Here is a 15833-nt window from a genome sequence, read left to right as displayed (position 1 = left end):
ATTATTATGTTTACACAGTGGGCAGCATGAGCATATTCCTCAGTGTAATCTACTTTTGCACAACCATGTCTTTAAATTGGAATATCCGTCACCATTGCTCTGCTGAGGGGCAGCAGCATTGGCAATGTACTTTTTTTTCCATGTATTGGATGTGCAAAAGATTCAGTAATGTGTTGCAAGGGAAGGAAATGCTTTACCCCATTTAACTTTCTTCCCCCAATCAGCAATTAAAGGAGACTGGTCATTTGTTTGATGTTTGATCCTCTGTTTTCTTGTTATCCTTGTGCTTACTGTGCAATTGATGGAATATTGTTTTAACATTTTATTTTAAATCCTGGAAACCTGCAATTCCAACTCTAGAAGCAGATTGGAACAAAACTTTTCCAAAAAGAAAAAGTTGTATTAGAAGAAATCACATGCATGCTGATTATTTTTAATTTGTAAAGTTTATTGTAGTAACATAGATCCAAACAAGTTTATTTTGGTCATGCATATTGAAGCAGTTACTGAAGTGGTTAATAATATTGCTTTCTATAAGAAATCTTTGCTACCATTTCCCACTATTTCTTCTTGTGTCAGCTCTTTGCTTTCTAATCAAAATAATCATTTAGTACTGTCACTTCTTAGCTTGGTCTTTCTTCCAAATTTATTTGCATTGGCCTGGATTAAAAACCAAAAGTGAAGCTAAGCCAAGACAAACAGTTCAATCTGAAGAATTAAAGTTTGAAATTTTAACATCTCTCCAAGGCATTAGAAAAGTTGACTTTGCTTTAACTTCAGTCCAAAATCTAATTCTGCTTAGTCCTCAAGAGGCTATAATATGGCTTTCTACATTTATAGGAAATTAACAGTTAACAAAACTACTTTAAAGACTTATGCATATAAAGAGCCTGCTTAACAACCCATGAACAACATGAAGAGTTGTCCAGAAACCTGGATGAAATAAATTGAACTGCAAGGAACTAATAGAGGGATATGCTTAATCTAAAAATGAAAGTACCCCTTGGAATCCAAGATGCAAGGTATAAGAATAAGCATTAAAGTCAGTTGCTACTTCAACAGCTTGGTTTCCATTACTTGCAGTGATGTTTCTTTTTCTTATGTTTCTTTTCTTTCTTCTTTCCTTCACACTGCATGGATTAAAAAGGCATGTCAATTTAAAAACTACACATTAAGTAATCAATCAGTTGTATCCAGATCCTTCAGTTTTGGATGATGGTTGAGAGCTTTCAGCACTCCCCAAATTTGTAAGCTCCTTTGGTCCATTTGGAAACAGTAACACTATGCCTATTGTTAAAATAACCCTCCCACTTTAGAAAAATTACCCAACTTTAAAATTTTGGCATTAGCACAGGGGTGTGTCCTTCCAATCCAGCTCAGTGGAGGCAAAGTATTAAAATCTGTCATGTCATCCTATATGAATGAATATTCTATATGAATAGGAATCTTCTCACATCACTAACTTCACACAAGGCTTTGAGTCTGTTAGCCCAATGTGCCTTTAATGCATTCACTGCCATTGTATATTAGACTAATTCAGACATGTATTGTAATTTTGTGCATTACCACTGTACAGAGAACTGGCCAGGAACTGCTCATGTTCTCCTGCTTCACTTTAGCATCTGTATCACCAAGACATGGGATGCTACAGACCAAATGGCATTAGTGTAGATGGATACTTGATGGTCAGCATAGACATGATAGGCTGAAAGGCTTGTTTCTATTTTGTGAGCCAAGTGGCAAACCATTGGAAGTTCTGAATAGTTGGATAGTAGAATGACAGTTTTATTGTATTTCCTTTGCTGTTGCCTCAGGATCACTGTTCATTGGTGCAGAAAGCTAGCTATTCCAGAATCGGTGTTCTATTTTCATGGCTGGCCTAGTTAGTAGTGACTCCAGTTATTGGTGGCCCCACCCCCCAAACTCTGGAAGTTAATATTCAGGGAATTTATCAAAGGTAATTCTGTAATGTTATTGGAGACAATTAGACTTGTTAGAGATTGATATTGGATGGCATTTATTTGGCATGAATATCAGCCGAAACCTGCAATGCTGTTGTTGCCTCGTTCTCTAAGGGTTGCGAATGGAACTGATCACTACAATCATCAGGAAACAATTCTATTTATAAGACAGGAAGCTCATTGACAAAGCAGCCCAAGATGGTTGGTCCTATAACACAGCTCAAGATTGGGTTGTAATTATTAGCTTCCAATTTTACTGGGACTCATTGATACTACACTGTTAAAAGCTGCTTTGACGTGAGAGCAATTATCCTCCCAACCTCTGAAATTCACTTTACAGCCTTAGTACAAATATAAATAATGACATTGGGAGCTGAGTGGTCCTGGTTGACCAGCATTGGTCAACACATTACTAGCACGTAACCACAAACTTAATGTGAAATAATGTGAAGTCGTCCACTTTGGCTGAGTTTTAAAGCATAAGAGATTGAAAAGAGCTGGAGTCCTTTTACATGGATCAGGTAATTGGCATGAAATTAGAAAGACAAACACTATGCTGTCCTTTTTCAATAAAGGATTTGTATATGCAAATAAAGACCTCATGGTGCAATTTATATACAACCTTGCTAAAGGTCCGTTCCCCATATCCAGTAAAGAATATTCTTGCAATAGAGGGAGTGTAGTGAAGGAATACACAGTGGACCTCTGGATAGCAGGTTTGTTGAAAGATGAGAAATTAAAGCAACTTGGCCTGAGTTTAGGGAAAAATATGAAGTAATATCCTTGAAACATACAAAATCCCTACAGGCTTTACAGAATTGATGCAAGGATGATGTTCCCCAGCAAATACTAAGGGCCTCTCTCAATATAAGGGCTAGCCATTCAGAACAGATGAGAAGACATTTCTTCACCCAGAGGGTGGTGAATCTTTGGAATTCTGCATTGGGGGGGTGCTGTCACTGAGATAAATGATGATATTAAATGACAGAGAACATGAGAAGCTGAGTGGCCTACTCTTCTTATTAACCGAATACCTCATGGTTTTTAAAAAAGGTTCCTAAAGCATTAGCTCATTATTAGTTAATGAATCCTTTTGGACAGTATTTAACATCCGTAGCCTAGCAACCAATTACCCATGGCATTAAATAAATCTGGGTCCTTGCCTGATTGCATCAGATACTGGTGTAGGATTAGATCACATTTCTAGCTGAAAAATAACATTTGCCTAAGCCCTGAGCACTGAGTGGGATCAGGTAACAGAAGATGATCTTGTTGGGCAAGGAGAAAGTCAACTCATGACATCACCTCCAGTGCTAAGCAATTGTTCTTGCATTAGAAAAAAAATACTTGCCCATATGTGGTATGTTACAGATACAAAGACATTAATGGCTTGTTTATTGGGTTGTTTTAAACAATTCTTGGGTCAAGCCATGAGGGGGAAGGTTTATTAGGCACTGGATCCCAATAGGAATTTTGTCCAAAAGAGTAAATTATGATTTAAAAATTAGAGTACTACATTTGAGTAGTATTTGTGAAAGGAATGGGATCACAAATGCACTGCAACATGGAGAAAGAATCTTTAAGTCATCATATTACACGAGGGAAAAGTACAAAGCTATCCTTCCATGGAACTAGATCAACACCTGGTACCATTATAAAAATCCAGCAGGACGACTTTAATTCTCTTGTCCAGAAGTGGGTGTTGAGGAAACTGCAGCCAAAAAAGCCATCTCCCATAAGTTTTCCCTGAATTCAATAACCAAATTAAGAGTCCTACCTTTCCTTTCCCCTCATCGTCTGAAGAGCTTGAGCTGCTGGAGCTTGATGAACCACTCTGTAAACAAATAGTTTAGAGTTCAGTTCAAGAACTGAATCACAGCCCTCCAAGATATTTGGAACTGTTTTTTAGCCTAACCAGAGGTTTAGTTTTATACCAACTTTCATCAAGATTATGGCTCAGTTGTTGCAGAAACATGTGGTCTTTGTACCATTCCAGAGACCAAATCTAGGCTGTTACTCCAGTGTAGTACTGAGGGAGTGCTGCATAGTCAGAAGTGCCATTATTCAGAGATTCCATGGCCTTATTTGAAGAGAGCAAAGGACTTTGTCCTGTCCCATTAACAATGTTTGTACATCATCCAGCACCAATGATTTGAACATTGGTATCTGTGGAACTTTATATGCAAATCCTCTGCCAAAGTGAATCATTGCCAGCAAAGCAGTCACTGTGAAAGTGCAAGAAACTCAACAGTTTATTTGCATACAGGTCACAACAGGATAGAATGAAGCATACCAATAGGAAGTATCCATGCTTCAATTTGGGGGCTAGTATGTGGGAATTTGTTTAGCACAAAGAATGGCTGCTTAATGGAGGAAGATCATAAATCATAACCCAATGGCACTGAGAGGAGACAGGGAAAACACATTGAGGGGGGGGGGGGGCGGGGAGAGTGGTTGTCCAATAGGGAGAATATTCCTTTCGATCATAATGTCCTATTAAACAATACTATACTCCTTAGAACAAGAATTCACTTTGATAATGTGCACTGAAGTCATAACAATTAACATTTTTAGTCACAGGAGTTAATCAGCGAGATTAGAAAAAACACAAAATGCTGGCAGCTCAAGGAACATTTGTGGACCAAAGGATCTCTAGTCAAAGATCCTTTGTCAGAACTATGGGGAGTTTGAGCTAGATACTTCATGCCATTAATGCATTCAAAGATTTGTTTAAAATGCTAATATGGGATTAAGTTAAATTGTGAAAATTGCTGTTAGAAAGTGAGAAATGGTATATTTAATCCTCTACTTTTAAAATTCATGTGGTGTACTTCACCATGCACAAATTGGCTGCCATTTTTCTTTGATTTTAGAGGTGCAAAAGGCCTTGGGATGTCCTGAGGCTGTGAAAGGAGCTAGATCACTGAAATGACTCCTTACTTCTGTCCTTAAAGGGACCCTTACAATGGGTTTCCTTATGAACATTGTTTCCCATCTTTTCTCTCAGTTCAATTTATTGCAGCACTGCCCACAAAATGATGAATTATTTAAATCTACAGCTCTATATAATAAAACAACCTGGGGCAATGTTGAATTCACTGAGTTTGCAATTGTGCATATGGTGATCAATTTAGCAAAGGTTGTATAAATAATGGAAACTATGGAGGGTAGATTTACTAGTATGTCACAAGTTTAGAGATCTCTATCTCATTCCAAAGCAAATGAAATATCAAATTTTTAGTCACAAAAGGTGGTGGAAACTGTGTCTACAAATTCATTTTAACATGGAATAGGGCATCTCTACTGTTGCAGAAACTGCAAAGGTGATGAAGATAAGGAAGGGGGTGGAGAAGATTTGATACCACACCATTTATTGGCCAGACTGCCTTATTTTTGTGATTTGATTTTCATGTTTCACTATTTTACGGATGGCGGAATGCATCCAAGTTGAGGCTGAAAGGTTTAGCAATTCCCTGAAGTCCAGGGATGTAAAGCACAAAGAACATTTTCATGAAAGGTTAGAAAACCATGTTGGTACTGCATGGTTGGAACATATCCATTAAAAATACATTCAAATTACAAAGGGATAACATTGAAAATGAGTTAATTAAATAGCATGGTGGTGGGGGGGGGGGGGGGGAAGAGAAGAGAGATAAAGCACCTTGTGTGTACTGGAGCCTCATTATCCACCTCACAGCTGGGTGGCTTTGTTCTCTCCTCCCCCTCAACAGAAGACTGATTTTAAACAAATCTCTGACATCAACAAAATGGTGCAGGGAATACAAGTGATGAACTTAAACCCATTCCAACAGGAACACAGATTTGATTATAACACTGGTTATAGATAGTCCATGGGCACTGTCCTTTTAACCCCAGTATGGATGAGAACAGAGGAGCAGCCTTGCTTCAGATGCCAATACATCCCATAAAGGATTCATCTGTTGGCAATAGAGGCTGGGGATAGGAAGTGTGATTTCACACACCTGGCAACAGTAAACCCTCGCTCACCTTTCTCACTGTGACTGTCAGGAGAACCTGGCAGTTAAAGCAGAACAGTAAAGGTTCATATTAAGCACTGTTACCTTTTTCTCGCACTTCCCTTTATCCTTTTTTGCTTCACAGGACTTCACTTTCTTTTCCTTGTCAGAATCTGATTGCAAAGAAAAAACACAATATTTTAGAGTTGGGCTGAGCTATGAGTACAGGTATAAGATATTTATTAGTCAGGTACATCAAAACAGTGAAATGCGTCTTTTTGTGTTACTGTGAACGTACTGGAGAGCAGCCCGCAAGTGTTGCCACTCTTCCGGCACCAACATAGCATGCCCACAACTTCCTAACCTGTATGTCTTTGGAAATATGGGAAGAAACCCATGCAGACATGGGAAGAACTCCTTACAGATAATGATGGGAATTGAACCCAGGTTGATGGTGCTGTAATAGCATTACACTAACTGCTACGCTACCATGCCACCCTGTGCCAGGTACTTGGGTAACCAGACTAGTCTGAATTCCATCATGGCAGCTGGGAAATTTCAAATTCAGTTAATGATATAAATCTGTAATAAAATGCCATTCTCATTAACAGTGATCATGATGTTACCAGATTCTCATCAAAAACCCATCTGGTTCACTAATGTCAAGAGATTGCAGATGCTGAAATCTGGAGTAAAAATACAACTGGAGGAATTCAGCAGGTCAAGCAGCAACTGTAGAGGGTAATTCCAGATTTGGGGTTGAGATGTTTCATCGGGACTGAAAGAGGGGAGATATACAGTATAAAGAGGTGAGGGGAAGGGGGTGGGGCAAGACTTGGCAAGTGATAGGTGGATCTGGGTGGGGTTGATAGGCAGCTGGGGGAGGGAAAAGTGGAAATAGTGACAGGTTAGATGATGGGTTTGTCTCCTAAGATGTAGGCAGAGTGATCAAAGGGGAGAGAAATGTCAAATGGATTTCTACTCTTCCCTCCTCACCCATCACTTACCAGCTCTTACTCCACCTCTTCCCCTCACCCCTATACTGTTTATCGTGCCTCTATCTTGCAGTCCAGTTGAAGGGTTTCAACCTGAAATGCCAGCTGTTCATTTCTGTCCACAGATGCATGACCCACTGAGTTCCTCCAGCTGATTGTTCTTCTGGTTTACTGATGTACTTCAGGAAAGGAATCTGCCATCATTAGCCAGTCTGGCCTACATTGTAACTGTAAACTGATGTAATTGACTCTGATGTAATTGGCACAGTAGTGTAGCGGTTGGCAAAATGCTATTACAGCACCCAGGTTCAATTCCCACCGCTGTCTGTAAGGAGTTTGTATGTTCTCCCCCGTGACTGCGTGGGTTTCCTCCGGGTGCTGTGGTTTCCTCCCACATTCCAAAGACATATGCGTTAGGAAGTTGTGAGCATGCTATGTTGGCATCGGAAGCATAGTGACACTTGCGGGCTGCCCCCAGAGCACTCTGCTCAAAAGATGCATTTCACTGTGTGTTTTGATGTACATGTGACTAATAAAGATATCTTAAATCTTAAAGTCTCTTCTGAAACCATTGCTCAATACTTTGGGAATAATGAGGGACAGACGATAAGTGTGGCATTCAATGTGGCCATCTTCATATTGGAGAAACCAAACACCCTGTGGAAAAGATTCTGACTACCTATCCTATTAAAGCCCCTCGTAATTGTGTAAATGTCTGTAAGGTCACCCCTCAGCCTCCTATGTACCACTGAGAATAAACCCAGCCTGTCCGATCTCTCCTTGTTACTACAACCCTCCATTCCAGGCAACATCCTGCTGAATCTCTTCTGCACTCTGTTGCCACCACATCCTTCCTGTAGTGTGGCGACCAGAACGGCACACAATACTCTTAAGTGCAGTCCAATCAATATGTTGGACAACTGAAACATGACATCCCAACTGCTATACTCAATGCCTCAGCCTCTGAAAGCAACCATACCAAATACCTTTCTCACTATCCTATCCACCTGTGTCATACTTTTAGGGAGCTATGGATTTTCATCCCAAAGTCTCTCTATATAAATACTCTATATGCCCTACCATAATTCAACCTCACATTTGTCTGGATTAAATTTAATCTGCCACCACTCTGCCCAACTTTCCAGTTTATGTCCTGCTGCATTTTTAAACGACCTTGTCATCTACAACTACAATTCTCATTATGTTCATAAATCAGCAACCTCCACAACTAACATACCACCAAGCTTATAAAATAAGTACCGATGTACTGTCCTCATTAAACAGAAGTGATGCATCCACAGTGTACATTCAAGGCTCCATAGCTGGGAAAGAGCTGTGTGGTTAGGCAGACGCAGGGAGGGAACCAGGGTTGCCAGTGATAAATTCTGGAGTTTGCTCTTACACTGATTGTACCTTGAGCAATCAGTGGTGAAATTCAGCAACCTTTATCATTCTAGATAAATGTACCTTATACTGAAGTAATGACTAAAAAATATAAACAAATAATCTTACTCCATATTAATGTCAGGATTTATAACCCCAATCATATTGGGCTTTTTTTTACTCTTAAGGTGAAGGTTCTGCAAGACTGGTTTCCAAGCACGTTCCTAGGCTGCCACGCCTTGTGTTTATCATGTATTTTTCGGTAGGGTGGGTGTGAATAATTGTGGTCTTTGGCTTTGAAAGAGAGGAGTGACCAGAAACAGCAACAGGTGCAAGAATGTTATCTGAACCCAACTAGTTTGGGAGCAGCTGTTAGTAAAGTTGAACTGCCACCCTGTTCTCAGTTTACAATGAGGCATCACTCACCATCCCTACCAAAACATTAACCTGAATTCATGTTTATTCAGGGCAGACTTTAGCATGAAGCCTTGAGTTCTACTTCTATTATCCTCTTTGGGTCTTCCTGTTCATCCACTTTTCAGTTCTCACATTTTCCTGCACATCCCCACCCCTCATCCCACACACTCTGCTACCAGCATACGTTCCCTCCCACTACTCCCCTTACGCAAACTGGCAGTTCCCCTGCGTCACTCTTCTGGCACTCTCTGCCAAACCCTACCTCCTTATCAGCAGCAAACCGCCCCCTCCTCCCTCATCAAACTTCACACCCACCAGGGTCAACCCTCGTTCCATCAAGCTCAGCGTTCCCACTACTCCTGCACCTCTGCTGGCGGATGAACATCCCCAATCTCCGCATTTCCTTCCAGATTGTTCCACAAACTCAGGAATGTGGCTCTTATCATCCACACATTGATGAAGCAAACTGGTGTAACTGCATATTACATCTTAGTCTGGACAAACGGTATGCCCACTTTGACTGCAATCACCATTTTAGCTATTCTATTCCCAAGTGACCATTACTCGCCAGGCTTCCCCCACTTAACCATCATGGCTGATTTACTAATCCATCACAAGGCTGGGCAACAAATGAGATTATCCTAATTTGGGCAGATAGCCAGGCTGGTTCCAGCTCTGCACACATTATAGCAGATCGTGTGTTCATTGCCGAGGAAGCGTTTCAACAGAAGACCCTTTGCGAAGAATCATTTAGAACAGGGGGTGACACAACCCCACAGTTCCAGCAACCTGGGTTCAAGTGTGACATCGGGTGCTGTCTGTGAGGAGTTTGCACGTTCCCCTGAGAATGCAAGGGTTTCTGGGTGCTTCAGTTTCCTCCCATGTCCCAATGGTTGTGGATTAATTAGCTACTATAAATTGCTCCTAGTGCATGGGGGGGGGAATAAAATGGGATTAGCACAAATGGTTGGTGCGGACTCAATGGTATGAAGGACCCGTTTGTGCTGCTTCTGACTCTAATATTCATATTTAACACAGCCACTCGTACAGTGTCATAGGTAAGCAACTGTCTAACCTTTGAGGTCAACATGATATCTGTATCTTTCATTCTAACATCTAAATATCCAAAATTAAAGTACTTTTGGACGAAGTTGAGGATTCCCACGAATTCATTGCTCCATACTCCTGAGTTAGACATCTACACTTAAATTTAGCCCTGGAAATTTAAAGATATTTGACCCTGGAGAATGAGTCACAGAACCAATACGTATTATTATAAGACACATCTTGACAACTTGTTCAACAAAACCTGCACCACCCCCAAACTCCACCACCACCTCCAAAGCTCCTTTCAAAGTCACACACCAGTCTGCCTTTGTACACTGGCACCATTTGTCATCAGTGGGGTAAAATCCTGGTTCTCCTTCACTATAGATACAACTTCTCCATACGGTTCAAGGAGGTGGTGGACTGCCAACTTCAAGGGCAACTCAAGTTGAGTAATAAATTGCCCTTCCAGCAGTCGTGAACGAGTTGGGCCAAAAGGACAGTTTCTGCACTGTACAACTGACTCAATGATAGCCTTTGAATTTGTCAATGAAAAGGAACTAGGAGAACTCTTGTAACTCTTCTGCCCTCAGAAATTTGCCTCCATCTTATCTCTGCCACACAATAGTATGCTTGCTATAAACCTAGCCAACAGGTCCACAACAGACCTAATCACAGTGCAATCTGGGGTCAACAAGACAGTGATGATATTGCAACAGTTATATATTCTTGCTCCAACAAGCAACTCTAACAAGCTTCTCGCTGGAGTGGAACATATCTACCAGACTCAGGGCAAACTGCTCAACCTACATTGTATCCACTCCAGAACCAAGGTCAGTCCAACCTCAAGCAATGCTTCCACACGCACACATTTTGGAAGTTGAACTTCAGGTTGTTGTTGACTTCTTCATTGAAGCATGCATGGGGATGGGCATTACACTGAGCATCTTCAAACCAAAAGGTCCTTCAACCAATCTGCCCCCACTGTACAACTGCAATCTCCACTAGCAATGGTTCCTGACAAGCAATTTTCATATCTTTGCCCTTAGTATATCTTTGGCCATTCTGAGAATAGCAACTAAGGGCAAGTCTTCAAACCCCACACTGGGTCACAGTGCTTCCTGTACACCACAGAGACTCAGACTACCTACTGCAAGCACCTCAGAGCATTAGGAGAAATACCACCAATATTTCTCCACAAAATTCTCCAAATCCACTGGCAGGATGTGAACCAATGTCAGTGTTCTCTCCCAGGCCAACGTTGAGGCCCTAATTATATTCGGTTGTTCCACCAGCTAGGCCACCCCGCTCACATGCCTGACACCAGATACTTGAAGCAGATATTCTGTTCTGAGCTCTGTCATGGGAAGAGAGTGACAGGTGGACAGAGCAAGCGATTCAAGGATGTTCTCAAAGTCTCCATAATGATGGAGAAACACACAAAGCACTGGAGGAACTCAGCGGGTCAGGCAGCATCCATGGAGGGAAATGGACAGTCGATGTTTTGCATTGAGACCCTTCATTTGGACTGAAAAAGGGGAGCTGGCCAGTGTAGAGAGGTTGAGCAAGAGCTAGAAGGTGATAGGTGGATGCTGGTGAGGGGGGGGTGATAGGCCGATGAGGGAGGGGGGAAGAGTGGGAATGATGTCAGAAGCTGGGAGGTGATAGGTGGAAGTGACAAAAGGGCTGAAGATGATGCAATTGAATAGGACAGGAAAGTGGAGCTTGGAATAAAGGGCGGGAGATGGGGAGGGAAACCAGTGGGAGGGTGTGTGGGTGATGGGAAAGAGATAGGGTGATGGGGGCCAGAGCATAAGCACCACCTCACAAAGTATTCACCAATCACCTCCTGCCCCACCCATGCGAGAGACTGCAGGTTCCCACACTTGCCTCATCAGCTTCCACACCACCTCAGAACTGGAATGGAAACAAGTCACCCTCAGCCCCCAGGGTCCACCAAGGAGGTGGAGACTTGGGAATGACTTATTTTTGTTATGGCTTCCAATTAGCCAAGAATGCAAGTAAGAAGGCATGCATTTAAGGTGAGGGGGTGTAAGTTCAAAGGAGATGTGCAGAGCAAGTTTTTCTTCCCACACAGTGGTGGGTGCCTGGAATGCACTGCCTGGGGTGGTGGAAGCAAATACGATAGGGGAGTTCAAGAAACTCTTAGGTACGCACATGAATGTGAGGGAAGTGGTAGGACATGGACATTGTGTAGGCAGAAGGGATTTGTTTAGTTGGGCATTTTATCACTAATGTAATTAGCTTGGCACAACATTGTGGGCCAAAGGGCCTGTTCTTGTGCTGTACTGTTCTATGTTCTATTCCCTCCTAATCACACCTCCCTCAGAAACTTTAAGCATGATCTATTTGTCAGTAAAGATATAGAATAAAATTATACTTCTGTAACCACAATTTACACTGTAAATTAAATGGAGCTTAATTTTTATAAAGTTATTAAAATGAAAGGAACAATTAGGAGCTGCACTAATTGAAGATTAATTGCAGAGCTGTACTCTTTGTTTAAAAGGTGTTTTGATCAAAGGAGAACTGAAGGGATTAGTAGAGAGAAATATTTCTACAGGGTGGGACAAGTGCCCTGAAGTTGGGCAACAAGCAGGGACAAGCAGAGGTAGCAACAGTAGGTCTGCAGGTCCCTTAATATTTCATGTTAACAAAACATCAAATTAATAATACATAATTTGTTAACAAAATATATCAAAGGATATGGAGTTAGGTCACCAATCACCTGCACTATCACTGAGTGAGTAAACATCCTCAAGGGGCTGAATGGCCTTATGTCTATTACTAACTAGGCTGAAGGGTTGGAGTATAACATCTGTATCCATGTGTACTGGGTGTTGGGCTCCTGCTGAGCTTAACAGGGCACCTAAAGTGTTAAAATCATGAAAATATGTTTTGTCCATCTATGTGGATCACTGAAGTGGTTTCTGCTTCCCCACTATAAACAGTGCCGACTTTACATCACTGTCACTCGGTCTATATCTGGACCTCCCTCCCAGCTGCACTGTGGGACTACCTGCAGCAGAAGTGGTTTGAGGACTTGCCTCACCACCACCTTCTCAAGGCCAACTAGGAATGGGCAATAGTTGTCGGTCACACCCAGATCCTGACCGAAAAAAAGGGTCAATCGTTACCTTGATAGCACCGCCTGAAGGAGAGTGGCAGTGGATTCGGCAGTAACTCCAGACGGGTCATGGATACACATGGTTAAAAAGGTAAAACTTTTCAGGAGCTTGGGGAAAACTTTCCTTCAAAAGCCCATGGAGACTGTGATAGATTGGTGTGAGGGAAAGGAAGCCAAGTGCAGCCAGCACAGATCAGGCTCAGGAGATGAATGCTAAAGAAACAGAGAATGCAAGTGGTTCGATGGAGCTGGCACAGGATGGATGGGTCAATGGCCTCATCCTGTGCAGTGCACAGCCCCAGGTAACTCTCAGCCTGCAGTATAACTTATCATCTGCAAATCACACAGTACCTCAGCAAACAACACAGGGAGTGTGTGTGGCTCCAATTCCCAAACCCCAGCTTTGCATTTCAGTAGTGGTTAGAATGCCTTGGGTAGGATGCATGGAACATACACAACACTCTATTCAGCCCATCCTGCATATATGCTTAGTCCTTCTTTCTATCACCCTTCCTCTCAAGCCTGAGCGTGACCCTCCGTTCCCTCCTCCCTCATACATTGCCAGCCTCCCTACTCCTCACTCAACCAGTGGGAGATACTTCCTCATAGGAAATGGGCCAAATTCGGGCAAATGGGACTAGCCCATCTTGGTCAGCAGGAGCCCGTTTCCATGCTGTATTGCTCTGTGACTTTAAACAACCCCTTTGTGCTAAAGCATACCCTCCACCCATCTTCTCAGCAACTTACTTTCTCTCTTTCCTAGTCCTGACCTGAAATGTTGACCGTTTCTCTCTCCACAGACGATGCCTGACCCGCTGAGTGTTTCCAACATTCAGGTCATGTTTCAGCGCTGCATTTCAATATCCCGTCTCCCCTCAAACATGCCACCGTTAAAGCGGGGACCACCACCCCGGGGCACTGCGCTCCCTCTCTCCCTCTCTCTCCGCCCCGCAAGCTTCCGCCTGTCTCCATGCCCTTCCAGCTCCCAGGGCATCTGCTCCCTCGGGTCTGTGAACCGGTCCCGCCAACAGCCCCGGGGCTCAGCGGGAATTAAAACGGCAGCCAGGGAGCGGCTCACCCCAAACCCACCCACCGCTGCTCTCCAGGGGCTCAGCTACAACACAAACTTAACCAATGCAATCGGCTGTAAAGCACTGAAACCGGGACTCCAGCTTCACGCCACACCTTTGCATGCACAGGAAACATACTTTCATTTCATTCCTTCTTACCTGAAGAGTCCATGATGCCGGAAAGTGAGGACTGACCACTGCCCGGCTGCTTATAACGTCTTTGATGGGTTCCTCCCACTTCCAGCCTCACCCTTCAAGGGCGGTGTCCCAGCGGGTGGAGGTTAACTAGGTGTACCTCAAAGCAGGGCAGGGTGTGTCCGCCAATCAACTTAGTGTGCAAGCTTTTTTTTAAAAGAACAGTGTCATTAAATCATTCACGATTTCTTATTGCGTTTTGTTGGCAGTAATGAACTTGAACAAAGAATCAGGAATATTCTTAGATGTGAGTTTTGTTTGCAAACGTCCCTGTCGAGTTGGCTGTGAGGTAATGGATCCAAGCCACTGGCCTGGTGCTCCAAGGGAGATTAGGCAGTGGAGACAAGAAGATGCTGCAAAATCTGGAATTTGGAGCAACAAACAATCTGCTGGAGGATCTCAGTGGGTCGAGCAGCATCCGTGTGGGGGGGGGGGGGGGGGGGGGGAGGAGGAATGGTCGAAGTTTGGTTTTAGATTAGGGGGTTCCGGGTACAGCACAGAAACAGGCCCTTCAGCCCACTGCCCATCAGCCACCCCAGAAACTTGTAAATATCAAGAGAATCAAGGAGTCTGATGCAGCAAGGTAGAAGATCAGTGTGACCTAATTGGTAGAGCAGACAAGAGGGGCCAAATGGCCTTCTCTGCCTTCCATTCCTTACTCTGTCATTTCCAATTAGATTCAATCCTGAAGACATTAGAGACCGCAGATGCTGGAATCTGGAGCAACAAATAATCTGCTGGAGGAACTCAGTGGGTTGAGCAGCTGAGATTCAATCCTGGTCAATTGGGATGGACTGGGCTTGTATCCACTCCAGTTTACGACAATGAGAGGAGACCTCATTGCAACAGTAAAAATTCTGACGGGTGTTGACTGACTGAATGTAAGGAGGATGTTTCTCCTTGGGCGCCTAGAACAGGGGCAGGAAGTCAATTTCAAGATACAGTCCAAGACATTTAGGACAGAGATTAAGAAAATTTTCTTCACCAGAAGGTGGTGAACCTGTGGAATTCTCTTCCCCATTCAAAGGTGGATTTGAGAAGGAAGTACATAGATTTCGAGACACAAAGGGCTTTGAGGGGTATGGAGTGAAAGCAGGAATGTGGAACTGGGATCAGGATGATCCATGATCTTGTTGAATGGGACAGCAGGCCTCAAAGGGCCAAAAGGCCTACCCCCACTCCAATTGCCTCATGTTTCTAATAATGAAAACACTAAAAATCCAAATTTAAAATTCACAGTAAAATTCAAAATCTTATTTCCTGAGCATACTCACTTTAATAACACTTTAAATAAGCCTCTTCCTCCCTCATAAGCTATCGAACTGGTTTGACTTCCTTGGCTACTTGGTGCAGTGTGGTGAAAAAGTTTCATAAACAATTTTTGGGTTTGCCTTTATCTCACCATTTCCCCAACATTTGGATTTGTTCATCAGTTCCATAAAAGGGAATTCTATCTTTGGTAAAAGGACTCAAAGAAGGAGAGACTTTACTCCAAACAGAAAGTTGTGATAAGCAGATTCAACAGGAACTTGCAGAAGGCAATCGGAAAATGTTTGTCAGTTTGCGGGGAAAGAGCAGATGGAACGGGACTGATCGGTGGGACCAATGTAAGAGCAGGCACGGGCAGAGGAGGCACAAGA

At 42.9% G+C, this 15833-nt stretch overlaps 1 long non-coding RNA gene across 1 annotated transcript; it reads right to left on the bottom strand.

The window, feature by feature from the left end:
• Nucleotides 1–427: 427 nt before the first annotated feature.
• LOC127586286 (uncharacterized) lies at nucleotides 428–14247 on the bottom strand. Its single transcript, XR_007958669.1, has 4 exons — nucleotides 14158–14247; nucleotides 6044–6111; nucleotides 3739–3795; nucleotides 428–1130 (listed from the first exon to the last, which is right to left on the bottom strand). It is a non-coding gene; the product is annotated as an uncharacterized LOC127586286 (long non-coding RNA).
• Nucleotides 14248–15833: the final 1586 nt, after the last annotated feature.

This window comes from Pristis pectinata, chromosome 35 (genome assembly GCF_009764475.1).
Source record: "Pristis pectinata isolate sPriPec2 chromosome 35, sPriPec2.1.pri, whole genome shotgun sequence".
NCBI lineage: Eukaryota > Metazoa > Chordata > Chondrichthyes > Rhinopristiformes > Pristidae > Pristis > Pristis pectinata.
This window is presented reverse-complemented; position numbering and strand designations above follow the sequence as displayed.